Genomic DNA, 17,790 nt, shown 5'->3' with positions numbered 1-17,790 from the left:
CTCCGGCCAGACCGTCCCCGCTCCCCTGCCTCCTTCCTCTCCCTTCTCTGTTTCTCTCCCTCGCCTCACATCTCTCTGTCTGTGTTTTTTCGAACAGGAGCATCACAACCTCATCCCTGGAGCCGCCCCTGCCGGATCCGCGTCCTCACCAAGCCTCTGGTCCGCCCATCGTTCCTCACCCGCCCGAGGGCGCCGTCGTCCCCCGTTCTAGCGCGGCCGCTGCCGGCCTCGTCTCTCTGCAAGGGAGACGAGCCCCTCGCTCGTTGACCTCGGCCTCCTCTGCTCCCGCACCTGAGGCCACGAGCTCCTCCAGCTCAACCCCGTCCGCCGAGCTCCCTGCTGCGCCAGAGTCCCGCCGCTTCCCTTCCCTGCATCGCCGCTAAGGCCTCGTCGCCGAAGTCCCGTGCGTCGTCGTGTTCGTTGACCGGTCCCGCTGGAGACGAGCGCCACGACCGCTCGCCCGCGCCTCGCGTTGACCGTGCCTCTGCCTCCCCTTCAACCGGCCTCCATCTTCACCGACTGGGCCTGGCCCATGGGTGAGCAGCCCCCCAGCTCTGTTCAGATTCAGCCCACCATGTGTTTTTTTCCTGCCTGCAATTTTATCATTTATCCAGTGATTTACTGTTTTACAGAAAAGAACCTCATGTTCATGCATATAATAACTCATGAACTGTGCATCGGATTAAAATGATTCAAACATGTAAAATGCTTAGTTTTTCACCTAGTTTCATAATATGCCACTTTCATCAATGTTTAAAATGTATAAAATGATGTTTGTTTAAATTTGCTCAAATGCCATGTTAAAATGATTTATTTCATAACTAAATAACCGTAACTCCAATTTTAATAAACTTTATATGTAAATGGGGTGGAAAAATGCCTAGTTTATCATGGTCCACTTTATTTTCCTGTTTAACAACTTTAAAATATGTTTTAGGGCATAACAGTAGCAAATTCATAAATTGCATATGAGGATTTTTCGGAAATGTTGTTTGTTGTTCCGGCCTCATTTAAACATGCCTAAATAGTTAGTTTACTTTTGTTACACCCCTTGCCATGTTTAACAACATTTAACATTGTTGTGTACCTAAACGAGAGTGAACTGAATAACTCGGATGTGGTGTTTCGTGAATATGCAACTCGTTGCATATTGAGCTCCACTTAACTTGTAGTATTGTTTGTTGCACTTTGCCATGCCATGCCTCATTAAACCGGACATGCATCATACTTGATTGTGCATCATGCCATGCTTATGTGATGGTTGTTTACCATGTTGTTTGTTTCTTTCCGGTGTTGCTTCTTAGTTCTGGTAATGTTGCGATTGTGAGGATTCGTTCGACTACTCCCGTCCGTCTTCTTCATGGACTCGTTCTTCTTCCTAGCGGGATCTCAGGCAAGATGACCGTCACCTTGGATCTCATTACTATCATTGCTATGCTAGTTGCTTCGTTCTATCGCTTTGCTGCGCTACCTATCTTTTGCTCTTCAAGCCTCCCAAATTGCCATGTCAGCCTCTAACCTTTTCACCCTTCCTAGCAAACCTTTGTTTGGCTATTTACCGCTTTGCTCAGCCCCTCTTATAGCATTGTTAGTTGCAGGTGAAGTTGAAGATTGCTCCATGATGGACAGGATTATGTTGGGATATCACAATATCTCTATATACTTGGTAAAGGGTGGAAGGCTCGGCCTTATGCCTGGTGTTTTGTTCCACTCTTGCCGCCCTAGTTTCCGTCATACCGGTGTTATGTTCCCGGATTTTGCGTTCCTTACGCGATTGGGTGATTTATGGGACCCCCTTGACAGTTCGCTTTGAATAAAACTCCTCCAGCAAGGCCCAACCTTGGTTTTACCATTTGCCTCACCACCACCTATACCTTTCCCTGGGTCGGCCAACCCGAGGGTCATATTTATTTTAGCCCCCCCGGGCCAGTGCTTCTCTAAGTGCTGGTCCGAACCGAGCCGCCTGCGGGGCCCCCTCGGGGAAACTCGAGGTCTGGTTTTACTCGTAGCCTGTCTCATCCGGTGTTGCCCTGAGAACGAGATATGTGCAGCTCCTATCGGGATTGTCGACGCATCGGGCGGTCTTGCTGGTCTTGTTTTACCATTGTCTAAATGTCTTGTAAACTGGAATTCCGAGACTGATCGGGTCTTCCTGGGAGAAGGAATATCCTTCGTTGATCGCGAGAGCTTATCATGGGCTAAGTTGGGACACCCCTGCAGGGTATAAACTTTCGAGAGCCATGCCCGCGGTTATGTGGTAGATGAGAATTTGTTAATGTCCGGTTGTAGATAACTTGACACCAGATTCGAATTAAAACGCATCAACCGTGTGTGTAGCCGTGATGGTCTCTTTTCGGCGGAGTCCGGGAAGTGAACACGGCTTTTGGGTTATGTTTGACGTAAGTAGGAGTTCAGGATCACCTCTTGATCATTGCTAGCTTCACGACCGTTCCGCTTGCTCTTTTCTCGCTCTTATTTGCGTTGGTTAGCCACCATATATGCTTAGTCGCTGCTGCAACCTCACCACTTTACCCCTTCCTTACCCATTAAGCTTTGCTACTCTTGATACCCATGGTAATGGGATTGCTGAGCCCACGTGGCTCACAGATTACTACAACAACAGTTGCAGGTACAGGTTATGCGATGATCTTGACGCGAGAGCGATGTTTGCTTGTCTTGGAGTTCTTCTTCTGCTTCTTCTTCGATCAGGGGATAAGTTCCAGGTTGGCAGCCTGGGCTAGCAGGGTGGATGTCGTTTGAGCTTTTGTTTCTGTTTCATCCGTAGTCAGATGTTGATCTTATGGATGATGTATTGATGTATTCGTGTGGCATTGTATGCCTTATGTATGTATCCCTATCTATTATATAATGTTGATGTAATGATATCCACCTTGCAAAAGTGTATCAATATGCGGTTCAATCCTTGGTGGGACCTTCGAGTCTCTTTAGGATAGTATCGCATATTGGGCGTGACAAGTTGGTATCAGAGCCTCGACCGACCATAGGAGCCCCCTTGATTGTTGGCCGTTGTTGGGTCTAGAAGAAAACTATTTTGAGTCTTAGGATTATATATATCAGAGAGTAGGATCCTTTTTACTCCTCAGCCCCCTTCGTCGCTCTGGTGAGGACTCTCGACATAGATGTTTTTTCTTTCCTCTCCTCAAATTTCACTAAAAAAATTCTAGGATCACGCGGGTATCTTGGGATCGTTCTGATATTCTTATGACGAGAACATTGTTCTTGGTGCCTCCTGACATTTAGGGGTTGTGGCAGTGTCCCGGGGAGTTGAGCTCCGAGGTGTTGTCGTCATAATTTTATCATTGCAGTTCTGGAATACCTGAGTTTTGCCGACATCGAAAATCTCTTTTATGCAGTTGTTGGTCAGATAACCTCGACGTTACCCAGTACTGGGGAGTCCGAGAGTATTGCCATAGCTTGTGTAACAGATGCTTTTCGAAGGTTGAGGTACACGATTTCCGAAGTTTTCTTGGTTATGTGTTGACGGATGGATACAGCTGGATGTAGGGATTGTTAGTTTGGGTGAGATATATTGCTTCCCTTGTATCCCCAACACCAGATTGCATAACCAGAAAGTTTCAGGAGTTTTGTAGGTGGGAATTCTAGTAGCTCCTAGAATATCTTTCCGACAGATGCATGATATGGGATTGGGTAAATCTCTATCATATGTATTTGTTCCGGCTTATTCTGGAAGCCAAATCCTTTGTTTTGTTTTATTTGTGGTATTCGAGTTGCTTCAATGTCAAGTGTTGATTCCATACCTTTTCTAAATGGTGTTCTCATATTTCTATGGGAGTACTAATCCTTTTTGATCATTGAGATTGCCATGTCAATTCTTTCCAACCGGTGTGCTTCTCTTCAAGTGGATCCGATCATTTCAACATTTGTGAGATCAATTCGATGTTTTCTCAATGGTATCCATTTCATCCATCCCCAAGTTGCCTTTCTTTTCCCGCCCTCCCGCCCTTTTTATTCAAGGACTCAGATTTTCTTAATCGTGTATCCTTTTATTTGTGGGGAGTCTCTTCATTCTTTTCTTTCAATGTTCTTATCCGGTGATTTCCCATGAAGATGCTCAACAGTTTCAAGTTCATCATCCTTCATTGTTGTTTCTTCTCCGGTGGATCAAATTCAAGCTTTGTTGATCATATCCTTTCCTCGTTTCTAATGCTTTCTCATGCCGATGCACCTCTTAATCATTCACTTCTTCCTATTCATTTGGTCTGGAGTGCTGAAGATATCTCACAAGACTTGTGTTTCCATTCTCAATCTGTTCAAGATACTTTGGGGTTTTTGTCTCATTCAAGATATTTAATTCTACCGGTGCAATCTCTATTTCAAGCAATCCTTCAACGATGTTTCTTTTGAGTGGGCCCTAACCCATAGGTCTTTTTCCCAGGATCTTACCTGACTCTTTTATTTTCAGGAGCGATTCTTAAATTCTTTTCAAGTGTGATGTAAGAATGGATTCCATCAGTCACATGCCTTCTCCAAGATCGTTTTCAAATTCTTTTCATTGTTGGCTCAGCCTCTTCGCTTTTCATTCTTTCGGAGTATCTCAACAATTCATGGTGGTGTTTCTCGTCGTCATTCTCAAATTTTGGAGACCGAAGAAGAGTTCCTCTTAAATCCTTACCCGTTCTTCCAAAGATGCGTAGTTCAAGCTTGATGCCATCCTCTCATAATTGTTTTCGATTGTGAGAATTCTTTTCACCCATCCGGAGCATTTCATGAGTTGTTTCCATTTCTTTCCTCCGAAGGCCATCATGTCATAATTCTTCATTCTCAGCGTGTAGCTATCGTTCTCCAAATCTTACCGGTGAATCGTTCAAATATCCACTAATTAGTTCATGTTCTCTTCGTTCTCATGTATGTAAATCCCTTCAAGTATCTTCATTCATTTTCAAATTCTTTCCAGTGAATTGTGCCCTTGCTTCCTTTGTTATCATATTAATTCATTCGTTCTTTTTAATCCCACCGGTGGTTCCATCAATACCTTTTCAAATTTGCGCTATATCTCTCTTAATCCTTTCCACGGGAATAAGTAGTATGCCAAATCCATTGCTTGTCATCAATTTAATTTGAAGGATAAGCATATAATAAATCTTATTCTTATTTCCTCGAGGTGATTCAATTCTTTTCTTCGGAGATTGTTCATGATGAAGTAATTCACGGTTCTAGTGTTTCATCTTTTCCTTTTTCGGAGTTCCAAGCTCTCTCAATTATCTCGTCGCGAAGCTCCATCTAAATCATTGCAAGGCTTCACCTTGTGTTTTCAACTTCTTTTTCTTTTCATCATCCTTTTATTACCGGAGTTCTTCATGGAGGCTCAAGATGGTGGTTCATCAAGGATTCTTTTCATTCTTCAATTCTTCTTCAAGATTTCTCTTAAAGTTGTGATCCGTCAAGCTATACTCTGAAAATGAACATGGTGTTCAACACATGTCTTGTATTGAGGAGTTCAAGCATTCTCCATCGTGCATCCCGAAGTGCAATTATTTCTACCTTATCTTTTGAGATGGTGATATGTCATTCTTGATAATTTCCATTCATGTTTCGTGATTCACATATTATCAAGAATGAGGTATTTTAAAGCCATCAATCTCTTCATTGGAGTTATCTTGGTAAAGATTTCACCTAAAGCCTTCCCTAAGGAATGTTGCTATTATGGTGTTTATCAATGATCCAAGTTATCTCTCTATCATCTTGGTGGAAGAAGTTTTTCATCTCTTCGGTGCTCTCAATCAAATCAATGGTTTCCATTTGTGCCCGGTTGTCACCTCATAGTCTTGAGATTTTTTCCATAAGCCCACTACAAGCTTATTCGTTTCGTTGTTGGTTTTCCAACAACTCCGTTATAACCTTCTTGGAAGGGTGCTTCCAAGCTCATTTGTGGCAGAAGTTGGCATTTTCTTCTCCATTCTGTTATTCCAATGATCTATCTTCTATTCTTTCTTCCGGAGGCATTGTGATGTTGCTCCTTTCACTCATCATCTCGAATTGTGAGGATCATGTTCTTTTCGTGCTTATCCATTTAATCGGAGTGTTGTGTCATCTTTTCAAGTTCTTTTCATCTTATCAAGTCATGCGTCTCTGTTCAACCGGAGTGCTGCCCGAATTCTTCCTATCTCATCTTGTTTTAACCAGAGTGGTTTCGAATTCTATCTTGTCCATTAAACTCTTGATTCATGTCTTTCAACCTTCAAGTTCTCGTAATGTTCCTTGTTCCTCTTTTCTAACGAATTGTTTGCAATCTCGTTCATCTCTGTTGTACTCTTTATTTTAAATTGCTCAACCTCTCAAGGTTCATGGTTTCACTCGTTTGTCGAAGAAGCAACTTAGTTTTACCTACTCTCTTCCTCTTCCGTTTCTCTCTGGTGCCATCCTAGATCTCGGGACGAGATCCTCTCGTAGTGGTGGAGTGTTGTAATGCCCCGGATACAACTTTCCATATTCGTAACTCCAACTCATGCCTTTTCCGGAGATGTGATATGATATTTCCTTCGTGGTTGGGTTTTTGTCTTCTGTTTTGCATTTTGTTAATGTCAGGCATTTCATCTCATGGCATCATGTGCATTGCATTCACATGTTTTTTTCATAAAACTCGTTACCGTTCATAGTTGCCGATTCTCTCTTTGTCTCTATTGACCAATTGTCAGACCGCTTGTCTTCGTTGATCGTTCTGAGACCAACCACCCACTTGCACGCGATCGCTTTGTTCCTCTGCACAGCGCACAGACCCCCTCTTGTCCGCGTCCGAAATCCCCTGAACCCAACCCGCTCAGTCATCACCGTTGGGTCCGGATCATCCCCAAACATCTATAAAATATCTCTATTTTCTTATTTGGGCTCCCTAGCCTATTTTTCTCCATCGCCCGATTTCGATCGGAGGGACGAGATAGCCCCTAACCTAATCTCACTACTACATAAACCGACCTAACCCTAAAATCTCGGACGGCTGTCCCATCAATCCCCTCAATCGCCGCCGCTGCTCATTCCAAATCCTCCTCAGTTTCCTCAGCCACCCAACCAGCCTCCTCCTTCCCGATCGAGACAGCCCAGCCTCCAGTTTCTCCTTGATTTCCCGTAGCCGCCACTCCTCTTCTCGATCTCCCCTGCCAATCCAACCACCACAGCCCACGCATACCTCCCTGTTCCCCTCGTCGTGAGCCAGGGACAGGAGCTCCCTGCTGCTTCCTACCTCATGCCGTCCCCGCCATCCACCAGTAGCAGCAGGCCGAGGCCCTCCTCCCGCTCGTCTCCAACACCAGCAGCCATGGTGCTCCCCTTCTCCGTGGCGTCGCCAACCTCTTCGGTCAGGCCGTCCACGCTCCCCTGCCTCCTTCCTCTCCCTTCTCCGTTTCTCTCCCTCGCCTCACATCTCTCTGTCTGTGTTTCTTCGAACAGGAGCATCACCACCTCATCCCTGGAGCCGCCCCTGCCGGATCCACGTCCTTGCCCTGCCTCTGGTCCGCCCGTCGTTCCTCACCCATCGAGGGCGCCGTCGTCCCCCGTTCCAGCGCGACCACTGCTGGCCTCATCTCTCTGCGAGGGAGACAAGCCCCTCGCTCGTTGACCTCGGCCTCCTCTGCTCCCGCACCTGAGGCCCCGAGCTCCTCCAGCTCGACCCCATCCGCCGAGCTCCCTACTACGCCGGAGTCCCGCCGCTTCCCTTCCCTGCATCGCCGCCAAGGCCTCGTCGCTGGAGTCCCGTGCGTCGTCGTGTTCGTTGACCGGTCCCGCTGGAGACGAGCGCCACGACCGCTCGCCCGCGCCTTGCGTTGACCGTGCCTCTGCCTCCCCTTCAACCAGCCTCCATCTCCACCGACTGGGCCAGGCCCATGGGTGAGCAGCCCCCCAGCTCTGTTCAGATTCAGCCCACCATGTGATTTTTTCCTGCCTGCGATTTTATCATTTATCCAGTGATTTACTGTTTTACAGAAAAGACCCTCATGTTCATGCATATAATAACTCATGAACCGTGCATCGGATTAAAATGATTCAAGCATGTAAAATGCTTAGTTTTTCACCTAGTTTCATAATATGCCACTTTCATCCATGTTTAAAATGTATAAAATGTTGTTTGTTTAAATTTGATCAAATGCCATGTTAAAATGATTTATTTCATAACTAAATAACCGTAGCTCCAATTTTAATAAACTTTATATGTAAATGGGGTGGAAAAATGCCTAGTTTATCATGGTCCACTTTATTTTGCCTGTTTAACAACTTTAAAATATGTTTTAGGGCATAACAGTAGCAAATTCATAAATTGCATATGAGGATTTTCCGAAAATGTTGTTTGTTGTTCCAGCCTCATTTAAACTTGCCTAAATAGTTAGTTTACTTTTGTTACACCCCTTGCCATGTTTAACAACATTTAACATTGTTGTGTACCTAAACGAGAGCGAACTAAATAACTCGGATGTGGTGTTTCGTGAATATGCAACTTGTTGCATATTGAGCTCCACTTAACTTGTAGTATTGTTTGTTGCACTTTGCCATGCCATGCCTCATTAAACCGGACATGCATCATACTTGATTGTGCATCATGCCATGCTTATGTGATGGTTGTTTACCATGTTGTTTGTTTCTTTCCGGTGTTGCTTCTTAGTTCCGGTAATGTTGTGATTGTGAGGATTCGTTCGACTACTCCCGTTTGTCTTCTTCATGGACTCGTTCTTCTTCCTAGCGGGATCTGAGGCAAGATGACCGTCACCTTGGATCTCATTACTATCATTGCTATGCTAGTTGCTTCGTTCTATCGCTTTGCTGCGCTACCTATCTTTTGCTATTCAAGCCTCCCAAATTGCCATGTCAGCCTCTAACCTTTTCACCCTTCCTAGCAAACCGTTGTTTGGGTATGTTACCGCTTTGCTCAGCCCCTCTTATAGCATTGTTAGTTGCAGGTGAAGTTGAAGATTGCTCCATGATGGACAGGATTATGTTGGGATATCACAATATCTCTTATTTAATTAATGCATCTATATACTTGGTAAAGGGTGGAAGGCTCGGCCTTATACCTGGTGTTTTGTTCCACTCTTGCCGCCCTAGTTTCCGTCATACCGGTGTTATGTTCCCGGATTTTGCGTTCCTTACGCGGTTGGGTGATTTATGGGACCCCCTTGACAGTTTTCTTTGAATAAAACTCCTCCAGCAAGGCCCAACCTTGGTTTTACCATTTGCCTCACCACCACCTATACCTTTCCCTTGGGTCGGCCAACCCGAGGGTCATCTTTATTTTAGCCCCCTCCCCCCCCTCGGGCCAGTGCTTCTCTAAGTGCTGGTCCGAACTGAGCCGCCTGCGGGGCCCCCTCGGGGAAACTCGAGGTCTGGTTTTACTCGTAGCCTGTCTCAACCGGTGTTGCCCTGAGAACGAGATATGTGCAGCTCCTATCGGGATTGTCGGCGCATCGGGCTGTCTTGCTGGTCTTGTTTTACCATTGTTGAAATGTCTTGTAAACCGGGATTCCGAGACGGATCGGGTCTTCCTGGGAGAAGGAATATCCTTCATTGATCGCGAGAGCTTATCATGGGCTAAGTTGGGACACCCCTGCAGGGTATAAACTTTCAAGAGCCGTGCCCGTGGTTATGTGGCAGATGGGAATTTGTTAATGTCCGGTTGTAGATAACTTGACACCAGATTCAAATTAAAACGCATCAACCGTGTGTGTAGCCGTGATGGTCTCTTTTCGGCGGAGTCGGGAAGTGAAAACGGCTTTTGGGTTATGTTTGACGTAACTAGGAGTTCAGGATCACCTCATGATCATTGCTAGCTTCAGGACCGTTCCGCTTGCTCTTTTCTCGCTCTTATTTGCGTTGGTTAGCCACCATATATGCTTAGTCGCTCCTGCAACCTCACCACTTTACCCCTTCCTTACCCATTATGGTTTGCTAGTCTTGATACCCATGGTAATGGGATTGCTGAGTCCTCGTAGCTCACAGATTACTACAACAACAATTGCAGGTACAGGTTATGCGATGATCTTGACGCGAGAGCGATGTTTAATTGTCTTGGAGTTCTTCTTCTGCTTCTTCTTCGATCAGGGGATAGGTTCCAGGTCGGCAGCCTGGGCTAGCAGGGTGGATGTCGTTTGAGCTTCTGTTTGTGTTTCATCTGTAGTCAGATGTTGATCTAATGGATGATGTATTGATTTATTCGTGTGGCATTGTATGCCTTATGTATGTATCCCTATCTATTATGTAATGTTGATGTAATGATATCCACCTTGCAAAAGCGTATCAATATGCGGTTCTATCCTTGGTGGGACCTTCGAGTCTCTTTAGGATAGTATCGCATATTGGGCGTGACAGTGGCGTACCGCAAAACGGACGAAACAGACTTGTGTTGGAGCGCTACGGTCGAAACGGGGGTCCTGTTCATCGGGAGGGGTGTGGCGTACCGCAAAACCGGACTCCACGGGATAATGTTCATCTCCACCATCAACCTCCTCCAGCCTCCACGGGCTCTAGTTCATCCAGCCTCCACCCCGCGCTACTCCACCGGCTACTGTTCAACCACCCCTCCACGGGCACCCCTCCACCGTCTACTGTTCATCAAACCCTCCACACCACGGGGTCCTGTTCAACCACCCCTCCACGGCCACCCCTCCACCGTATACTGTTCATCCAGCCCTCCACACCATGGGATCCTGTTCATCCAGAGGCAACGCCACCGCTCACTGTTCATCCAACCCCCCCTCCCCGCAATGCTCACTATTCATCCAAGAGGCAGCATCGACAGGCTTCAGTTAGCAGTAGTAGCGAAGGAATCGCTCGATCGGGTTCAGTTAACAGCCATAGATCGATCGGTCGGGTTCAGTAACGCGTAGCCTGCAGTGCAATCGCTCGGGTTCAGTTAGAGCCCAACACCTCGGTCGGGTTCAGTTAGAGCCATTGCCTCACACACACGCGCGTACGTGTACGAGAGAAACGCGCATCGCTCGGCCCCCGACCTCCCACCGTAACCGGCAACTCCCCGAAATTTTCCTCCCCCTCGCTTCTACCATGGTTTTTTCCGTCATGGACGGCCCAAAGAATGTCATGCAGCTGCGTCTCCGGCCTGCCCAGGACGAAAAGCCCATTTTCTGTCATGATTTTTTATCATAGAAGTACGAGCCCACCACATCTATGATGATACCGGGTTTTGTCACAATTATCGTCATAGAAGTGTCATATGTATGACAGAAAAAAAATTCGTTCGGCCCAAAATGTCAAGGATGTGTCTTTTTTTGTAGTGCCAGTCCTGGGTGGCCTTGGCGACTCCGTCGCTCAAGCCGCCAAGGGGAATGAGGGAGTCCTGGATTAGGGGGTATCCGGACAGCCGGACTATATGCTTCATCCGGACTATTGGAGCGTGAAGATACAAGACTCAAGACTCTGTCCCGTGTCCGGATGGGACTCTCCTTTGCGTGGAAGACAAGCTTGGCGATCCGGATATTATATTTCCTTCCTTGTAACCGACTCCATGTAAACCCTAGCCCTCTCCAGTGTCTATATAAACCGGAGAGGCTAGTCCTTAGAAGGCCGATCACGATCACAATCATAATCATCATAGGCTAGCTTCTAGTGTTTAGCCTCTACGATCTCGTGGTAGATCAACTCTTGTACTATTCATATCATCAATATTAATCAAGCAGGAAGTAGGGTTTTACCTCCATCAAGAGGGCCCGAACCTGGGTAAACATTGTGTCCCTTGCTTTCTGTTACCATCAGCCTAAGACGCACAGATCGGGACCCCCTACCCGAGATCCGCCGGTTTTGACACCGACATTGGTGCTTTCATTGATAGTTCCTCTATGTCGTCGCTGCAGGGCTCGATGGCTCCTTCAATCATCATCAACAACATGGTCCACGGTGAGACTTTTCTCCCCGGATAGATCTTTGTGTTCAACGGCTTTGCACCGCGGGCCAATTCGCTTGGCCATCTGGAGCAGATCGACAGCTTCGCCCCTGGCCACCAGATCAGGTTCGGAAACATGAACTACACGGAAGATATCCGCGGAGACTTGATCTTCGACGGACTCGGGCCTGTGCCAGGAGCGCCGGACAGTCACGACGAGCACGGCTTAGACCTCTTGTCGGACAATGCTCGGGATATCACCCCTGTAGTAGCCCCGGACCTAAATCCGAAGCAGATTGCGTTGCCCAAGGACGGGGGGATGGACCCTGTCCGGTGGGCCGCACACCCATCGGCGGTAGAGCCGAACACAGGACTCACCCCCAAAGAAGCCTGTGACACCGGACCCTCGGACTCGTATTCGGTTGTAGGCTCCAGTCTGCGCACTCCTGAGCCCGCCGAACCTGATTGGGCTCCTATAATGGAGTTCACCACTGCGGATATCTTCCAGCACTCGCCCTTTGGCAACGTGCTGAACTTGTTAAAGTCTCTCTCTTTGTTAGGAGACTCTTGGCCGAACTATGCCCGGCTTGAGTGGGAAGCAGGCGCCAAAGAAATTCGTTGCCCACCCACCACCCACTTCATTGCCACGGTTGATGATTTAACCGATGTGCTTGACTTCGACTCCGAAGGCATCGACGGTATGGACGATGATGGAGGAGAAGATTCAGAATCACTGGGGCGCTGGACTACTACCTCGTCATACGATATATACATGGCGGATACGCCCAAGGAGGACGACGGCGACACTCCGAGGATAAAACCCTCGAGCAAAAGCCAAAACAATGGTGCAGACGCCGCTCAAATTCCAGCAATAGTAAAAATAGCGACAAGAGCGCCAGAATGATCGACACCCCAGTCAACTCCGAAGGCAACAACGACCATATGGACCCAGTAATGGAGCAGGATGAGCCAGGCCTCGGCAAACACAGTTCGGAGCAGACGCCCGATCACAATGATCCCGAGGGACGAGTTCATCAAACCACCCCAGGACAAGAACACAGTCCGGACGATGATGCATTCATCATCCCGGAAACACACGTGGAACGAGATAACCTCCACAAAAGGCTTATGGCCACTGCGAGAAGTCTAAAGAAGGAGAAGCAACGGCTAAACGCAGCACAGGAAACGCTCAATCGCAGATGGAATAAAGTGCTAGACACTGAAGAAAAGTACGGCGATGATCGCCATACAAAGAGCTATCCAAAATGCAAGCTACTGCCAGAATTCGATGATGAGGCCGTTCCACCAAAGAACAACACGGCCAGGAGACCAGACAAACCACTTCATAGCCGCAACAGAGCAGCTACCGACACCGAACATGATTTACGCGAGCTCCTTGATAAGAAGGCCGACACGGCCAGGTCCATCTACGGATCTAAAGGACACACCCCGGCGCGGGACTATGGTCACCAAAACAATCATACCGATCGGATACCAGTTCGGAATAAACACCAGACACAACAACATCCGATTGCATGCCACAACACGTCCAGATACAGAGGGTCTGCTCCCCCTTGTGCTTCACCGAAGAAGTACTGGACCATGAATTTCCACAGGGTTTTAAACCTGTGAACATAGAGGCATACGACGGAACGATAGACCCAGGGGTCTGGATCGAGGATTTTATCCTGCATATACATATGGCTCGTGTAGATGACCTCCATGCCATCAAATACCTGCCCCTCAAGTTGAAGGGACCAGCTCTACACTGGTTGAAAGGCCTCCCCGAAAATTCAATTGGAAGTTCGGAGGAACTCGAGGACGCTTTCAGGGCCAATTTTCAAGGGACTTATGTCCGGCCTCCGGATGCGGACGATTTAAGTCACGTAATCCAACAGCCCGGAGAGTCTGCCTGCAAGCTTTGGAACAGATTCCTCACTAAGAAGAATCAAATTGTCGATTGTCCGGATGCGGAGGCCTTAGTGGCATTCAAACACAGCATCCGAGACGAGTGGCTCGCCAGACACCTCGGCCAAGAAAAGCCAAGGACAATGGCAGCCTTAACGAGCCTTATGACCCGCTTTTGCGCGGGTGAAGATAGCTGGTTCGCCCGTAAAGGCACCAGTGACCCAAGCACATCCGAAATAAGGGATGGCAACGGGAAGCCATGGTGGAATAGAAACAAACATCAAAACAAGGAAGGGAGCCCGAACAACACAACGGTCAACGCTGCATTCAGGGGATCTCGACCTGGTCAGCAAAAGAAGCCATTTAAAGGCAGTAACGAGGGACTGTCCGGTCTGAACAGAGTCCGAGACAAACTGTGCCAAATTCATGGCACCCCCGACAAACCTGCGAACCACACTCACAGAGAATGTTGGGTCTTCAAGGAGGCCGTCAAATTAAATGCCGAACACAAGTGAAGGGAAACACCAAGTGAAGATGAAGATGAACCTCGCCAGCCGAACACTGGGGGACAGAAAAAATTCCCACCAGAGGTAAAAACGGTAAACATGATCCACGCGACTCACCCACTCACGAGAAGGCACGAATGCGCGCTCAGAGACGCATACGCTATAAAGCCGTCATACCCACACCTAACCACTGGTCGGCTTGTCCGATCACCTTTGATCACACGGACTGCCTGACTAGTATTCGGCGCGGAGGATCAGATGCCTTGGTGCTCGACCCAATAATTGACGGATACCATCTTACCCGCGTCCTTATGGACGGCGGCAGTAGTCTCAATTTAATATACCAGGACACTGCCCGCAGGATGGGGATAGACTCATCCAGAATCAACCAAAGCAACACCACCTTTGAAGTGGTGATACCAGGCGTTGAAGCCTACAGTAGGGGCTCCGTCGTACTGGAGGTAACATTCGGCTCCCCAGGCAACTCCAGCAGTGAAGAACTACTCTTCACCATCTCACCCTTCCGGAGCGGCTACCACGCATCGCTTGGGAGAACGGCCTTCGCCCGCTTCAACGCAGTACCGCATTACGCCTACCTCACACTCAAGATGCCCGGTCCACGAGGCGTCATCACCATTAACGGGAACACAGAGCGCTCTTCACGCGCGGAGGAACACGCGACGGCCCCATCGGCCGGGCCCTAAGCAGCCTCCAATACCAGAAAAGCATGACTGGTCGTTAAGACCATGGACACGGTTAGACGAGTCCGGCAGCCCGGATAAAACTGAGCCATGGCGCCGTATATGTAATCCCATAGTGGACACTAGGGGCTATAAATATTTAATACAGCCCCACTCTTGGCTCAACCTTATTGGCAGGCCAACATCTTACACTTTTACTATCCATCGCATGCTTATGTTGTACTCTTATACACGAGTTTTCTTTTTTACAGATAACATTCGCGTGATACCCTTCCAAGATACGGCACAACGGAGACAAAGGCGCAGACGTGCAGCAGGGCCCGCTCAAAGGTTTCTCTTTAGATTAAGCCCCTGTGTAAACCTTTTTTATTGCCTCTTGTTGTTTACACATCCCATGGGTACTATACCCACAGAGGATACAATCGTTATTGGCATTTCGTCACGACAGACTAATGCACGTACCTGGAAATACAGGGTTTATAATGAAAGGGCATTCTTTAGCCCATTTTCTGTTATAAAGTCTGAATACCTTCGGGAGTGTTCGGCGTCACGAGTTTGGTCTTATATGCATCAGCTCCGAATCATGTCTTTGGTCAAATGTTGGGTTTGCCCGGCTCCTGGTTTGCGGCCTTACGTTCCGTTCTTATCGGCTAAGGCCACCAAAGGAGAACTACTGCGATTGTGCCCTGGTTATTCCGGACGAGCACCTCAGTAGAGAAAGCCGAAAACTGACTGTCATGATGCAGCGAGAGACTGTTCAACCACTCGAAGACTTGCCGGAATCTTTAGGATTCCTCTGCATTAACGAAGGGCCGTTTCCCGGTCATGTACATACGCGCCCGTATTTGGATGCACACAAAAGTAATAGGGGCTACATAGTAGCCCCACTGTCAAACTCCTATGGCTAAGTGAAAGTGTTACAACTATATAGTCCGGTTGCCTAGTTCGACGTGCAATCACCTCCTTAATGGACCAAGACGTTGGATCAAGTGTGATTATGCATATTTTTTCGCGAACACCCCCACATTGTATGCGTGGGGGATGAAGCCAACGACTGCTAACTTTCAGAATTACACATATACATAAAAACGGCCGCACAAGAGGCACAACTATTACTTTCGGGCACAAAGTATAAATATGGCCTCATAATCAAAATAACATTGTTTTTACCATGACACAATTTGTCACTCGAACATGACATTCTTCGAGCACTGAGCCTCTACTAGGCGAGCACCTTCTGTTGCCTGCTCCAAGTAGTGCTCGACCAGATCCTGGCCTCCCGCCGGATTCTGGGTCGCAATGATGGTGGCCTCCATATCTGTCCAATATGCTTTAACGCGGGCAAGTGCCATCCGTGCACCCTCTATACACACCGACCTCCTCATGGCATCGATTTGAGATACGACACCAAGGAATTGTTGCACCAAACCAAAATAACTGTCTGGCTTAGGCCCCTTCGGCCAAAGATGGCTACCGCATGGCAAGCCCGGACAACCTATGAAGCTCCACCAAAGCAGCCATCTTCTCATTCAATGGCAATGGACGCACATGAGCATTGAATTGGGACCAGAACAGCTTCTCCATTTCTTTATCACCTTGATCCTCAAAAAACTTGGCGGCATTAGATGTACTCTTCGCCAAGTCCGCATAAGCATCTGCAGGACTCCAACGTCGATCCAGGAGAGCATACTTCGGATTCAAAAACTTCATCCGCAACAAGTAGGGGCTCCCGGACGCGATTTTTCTGTCCTGTCGAAGCTCCTCCCGCACATCCCTGATATCGGTCCGCATCTCCTTGGCCGCATTAAGTGCCTTGTTCAGGTCAGCCGAATTGACCTGATTCTCCTTTTCAAGGAGCTCATACCGGTCGGCGGCATTTTTCAACTCCACAGCCATTTCAGCTATTTTGTCCTCGCTTCGGCGATGAGCAGCCTGTTCGGCTCTCAACTCTTCGACCGCCTTTAGGGCAGCCGCATTGCTAGCCCAAGCTCGTTCCTTGGCCTGGGCAAGTTCTTCCCTCAGGGCTTCCACGGCAGCAGCACCGTCTGCAGTCCAAGCATGTTGCATTAATATTATGCTTCTCTCATATTTTCCTATACAACATAATAAGGAAAGCAGAGCACATACCTTGCGACTTGTTCAGCCGCTCGTTCACCAGCGTGATATCGGTATCAATAGATCCAACCTGCCTCCTTAGTTCGGCAACTTCAACGGACTGGTCGGCTACTAGATCCTTAGATACGTGCGCATATGTACAGTGCAATCATTACTTACACAACACGATCCTCCGTTTGCCGCCTAGGGCGGGCAACCAGAGTCTTAGGGGCTACTATCCATATGGAGCACACCTAGCGCGTGCCTCACTGCCAAAAAATTGTGTATTCTTCACTACATACCTCAAAGCCTCTGAGCAGGCTCGTAAAAGCTTTATTCAAACCGCTGGTGGCGGATGAAATCTTCTTGAGCACCGTGCTCATTAATGAAAGGTGCACCTCCGAGAGCACAGCTCGCTCTAGAAGGCCTGTCAGTATTTCCGACCGGACACCGAACTATGCTGGACCCTTCTCATCGCCCCCCGTGGGAGCCGAATGCTCCGGGCTCAGGGTGGCTGAAGGATTAGCTTCTGGCTTCGGAAAATCTGGACTCCTCCGTGATGACACCTCGGTGTCGCCCGCCTCATGAGGCGGAGAGGTTGGTGGGGTCTCACTCTCCATCATCTCTGGAAGGAGATCCCCCGAAGACGAACTCTGTTGAGAAGAGTTGCTAGCCAGACTGCAAAGAATGGATCCTGGTTAGTATACTCGGAGAAAAGTAG

This window comes from Triticum dicoccoides, chromosome 6B (genome assembly GCF_002162155.2).
Source record: "Triticum dicoccoides isolate Atlit2015 ecotype Zavitan chromosome 6B, WEW_v2.0, whole genome shotgun sequence".
Classification (NCBI taxonomy): domain Eukaryota; kingdom Viridiplantae; phylum Streptophyta; class Magnoliopsida; order Poales; family Poaceae; genus Triticum; species Triticum dicoccoides.
Note: the sequence above shows the minus strand (reverse complement) of the source record.